We start from the raw sequence: 4,577 nt of genomic DNA on the forward strand, positions 1-4,577 counted from the left end.
TTTTGGCAATTATGTAAAGGGAGCTATTTCGATAAAGACGTCTAAAACATCTTTTTTTTAGATGTTTTTTAATAATTAAAATTTAACATATATAATCGATTAAATCGTGTTATTTTTGTCAAAATTAGACCAGACAAATTAATTTGATAAAAAATGGTAAATCAAATTTTGAATTTGTCTAAATTAATATTATTTTTTAATAAAAAATGACTAAAATATCCCTATTATAAAAAATGACTAAAATACTATTATTATATATTAATTTTAAAAATCCTAAATTCTAACTATATTCTTCTGCCGTGATAAGGTTAGGATTTAGAGTATTTTTAATATATATATATAATAGGGATATTTTAGTTATATTTTATAATACGGATATTATAGTAATTTTTTATAAAAGAAATATTAATTTAGATCGGTCCAAAATTAATTTATTAATTTTTCGGCTAAACTGATTTGTCTTGTCTAATTTTAATAAAATAACACAATTTAATTGGTCACATGGGTTAAATTTTAATTATTAAAAATATAAAAAAAATATTTTTGACATCTTTATTTGAGTGGGTCTATAATATTTTGATAAAAAAATCGTTTTCTGTTATTTCAAAATTTTATTTTTTTAAAAATTTAAAAAAATTAATATCCTTTGGAGCGATTTCATAGCTATAAGTTATTTTAATATGAAATCGTTAGCAACCCGTATACAATTTAACATTTTTAGTGTTATGAAAATGAAGTTGTTAGGGAGATTTCCCTTTGTTATGTTTTTTTAATTTGGAAAAGTTGGAATTCAATCCAAGCGATTTGTTCAAACGAAAAATTTTAAACTAAAGTAGAAAAGGTGAGGTATTAAAATACCTCATTTGGTAGTCACCAAAAAAATGGCAAGTCACCGAAAAAAAAATACCTCATTTGGTGGTATGTTCCACTTTCTTAGCTTCTGCTTGCTATGGTTAAAAGCAAATGCTAATGAGTAATGACCATTATGCTACTTGGAACCTCGCAAGAGTGTGAACGATGGGCAACACATTTATTATTTTAGGCCTCATTTTGATAACAACCATAGGTTACGAATTACGATGGGAAAGGGATGCACCCTGTTCGTATATAAAATATACAACATGGGATTAATAAAGGGCCGGAACTTGTGATTTAAGGGATTTTTTATTTTTATAAATTAAATAAATATAATTATTATCAAAATAAATAATTTCAAAAAGATTTATTGAAATAAATACTTTTTTCTTATCTTAGTGTAAACAATATAATTTTGTATGTATTTCGTTTATACGATAAATGAAAAATATGCAACACATATATATCTCATTTACAGTGTAAACAGAATACATGTTTTTTTAAAAAAAAATTGAAAATATTAAAAAATATTAATAATATTAATAATTTAAAATTTTAGCATATAATTAGTACATAAAAAAGTTAGTAGAAGAGATTAAAATGGAGAAATAGATTCTCTTCAATTTTTTTAACACTTGAGAAAAAGTGTGATGTCTCACCAATGAAGGATGAGAGATCACAATTGATACCATCCAGTTTTTCTTCACTACCACTCCTTTAAAATTGATATATTTGATCAATTAATACTCAAAAAGGCTGATGAAATAATAAAAAGAGAATTGAAACGGTGATCTCTGACGTTATCTCACACTAATTCACATGGAAGATAACCGTTTCAATTCTCTTCCTACTATCCCATCAATCTCTTCTAACAATTGGCAAACAGTTATTTTTATTTTTCAAATTTAAATCAATCCAATTGGATCATAATTTAATCAAAAAATTTTATATCATAATTTAATCAAAAAAATTATTATAAAATTTTTTTGATTAAATTATGATCCAATTGGATTGATTTAAATTTGAAAAATAAAAATAATCGTTTACCAATTATTAGGAAAAATTGATAGAGATAGTGGGAAGAGAATTTAAACGATAACATGAGAGATAACCGTTTAAATTTTCTTTCCGCTGTCCCATTAATATTTTTGAGTACTAATTGATTAAATTTATCCATTTTATTATCTTCTACCTATCTTTTTATGTACTAATTAGCCTAAGAATTCAATGGTCCCAAAAAGTTTGGACCATTAAATGGTCTCATAACAAAACATGTTTTTTAAGTTTTTTTAATAACTGTTAAATAGTCATTTTCTAATTTTAATTACAAATTAATTTCATATATTTTATTTAATTATAAAAACTATTTTTTATTTTATAAATTATTATTTTATCATTCATTATTTATTAACAATCAAAATAAAAAACAATAACGAATTAGATCATAAATTTTTTGGTCATTCCAATCGAATAAAAGTTTATATTTGATCCGTGACGTTCGTCCAAGGCTGTGAAATCGTGTTTCTTTGAAAATCAATTGATTGGATTATCAAAACAATCGATTGAATTTTAGGTTTCCCATAACTCAATCGATTAGACTACACGTTATCACAAAACAATCGATTGAAAATTGAAAGGCAGCATAGTTTTCGCAAAAATCAATCGATTGGTCATATTACCCAATCGATTGAACGATGACTAAAATGTGAGTTTTTTAAAATTCAATCGATTGCTTATACTACCCAATCGATTGAATGCTTCAAAACAACCCGAGGTCTCACAATTCAATCAATTGATTGGATTACCCAATCGATTGAAAGTTGCAAAACAATATGGATTTGTCCAATCGATTGAAAACTTTTACAATTTTTCTCTATTTCTATGCACTATAGAGATATTTTAGTTTAAAAAACATATTTTTATGATGAAGTAATGTCATTTTCATTTATTATTTCAACAACAATGCCATACAAATTTTATGTCTTGTGAATTATATTTTATTTTATATAATTAATTTATGTAAAAAAATTCCATATCTTTTTATTTGTTTGCATTCTATTTTGTTCTTTTCATTTGTTCAAAATTTAACCTCTCTATTGAATCTTGACTAGAAAAAAAATACTATGCAATATATATCAAAGCATTTTAATAATCTGCTCATATATTGCTAAGACATATATGAAGTATATATATTACAAATTTTTAATCAATTCTTCCTAGATTAATAATGGAAGCCCCCTTTCCAATCATCCATTAGAGCGATAGGACTTTTAGACTTATCATGATTTTACAGTTTTCTCAAGAGTCACACGATCCGTTATTTTCTTATTGTAAAGCTCTAATAACGTTACTTGCATTCTGAGCCTCCAATATATCGAACATCTATTTCACAACTCCGGAGATGACACCAGCATCACTTGGTAATTCGCCATTCTGCACGATGAAGAGCACAGAAGGATAATTGGATTCTAATACAAAGCAAACATAAAAAGCAGTTAAAACAGGAAAATATTGAATATCTCCTGCACTGTCGATATCCCCTGCACCACCGGTATTTAGAGTTGGGGGTGTTTGATATGAAATTTCTAAAAAGGAAGAACATTTCAAGCAACGAATTTCCTGTCAAAAATAAGAACATTCATTACCACCCAATACATGATTTTAAAAAAGGGTAAGTCAAGAGACATTATAGCTATCCAGGCATTGAGTCATATGCCTGCAACACTCTCTCATAATACATGAAGAAATTGATACACGATTCTAATGGTGGAATTGAATAATTGGTGATAGATTATTTACTAATTTATAATGTTAATATTAAAGAAAAGATAAGATTAGAGTATCTAAATCAAAATAAAGTCTTAAAAATTGAAGATAGAATTTTAAAATTAAGATAGATGAATAGTAAGATAATAATTTATAAAAACGATAAGAAAATTGAAAATGGCGTAGTACACAATTCAATCGATTGGGTAACACAACCAATCGATTGAATTGGACAACTACATATTGCTTTGATGACTTCAATCGATTGGGTAACACAATCAATCGATTGAATCATGAGACATCAAGTTGCTTTGGAGCATTCAATTGATTGGGTAGTATAAGAAATTGATTGAATTTTAAAAAACCAACATTTTAGTCATCGTTCAATCGATTGGGTAATATGACCAATCGATTGATTTTTGCGAAAACCATGCTGCCTTACAATTTTTAATCGATTATTTTGTGATAACCTGTAGTCCAATCAATTGAGTTATGGAAAACCTGAAATTCAATAGATTGTTTTGATAATCCAATCGATTGATTTTCAAATAAACACGATTTCACAGCCCTCACGAACGTCACGGATCAAATATAAACTTTTAATCGATTAGAATGGCCAAAAAGTTTATTACGATCAATGGAAGATCTAATTCGTTATTATTTTTTATTTTGATTGTTAATAAACATAATAGATGAATGATAAAATAATAATTTATAAAATAAAAAATAATTTTTATAATTAAATAAAATATATGGGGTTAATTTGTAATTAAAATTAGAAAAGAACTATTTAGCAGTTGTTAAAAAACTTAAAAAACATGTTTTGTTATAGGACCATTTAATGGTCCAAATGTTATGAGACCATCGAATCCAATTACCTACTAAAATTTTGGATTATTGATATTATTAATATTTTTTATTATTTTCAAATTTTTTTTAAAGAAATACATGCATGT

This window comes from Arachis duranensis, chromosome 5 (genome assembly GCF_000817695.3).
Source record: "Arachis duranensis cultivar V14167 chromosome 5, aradu.V14167.gnm2.J7QH, whole genome shotgun sequence".
In the NCBI taxonomy this organism is placed as follows: Eukaryota; Viridiplantae; Streptophyta; class Magnoliopsida; order Fabales; family Fabaceae; genus Arachis; species Arachis duranensis.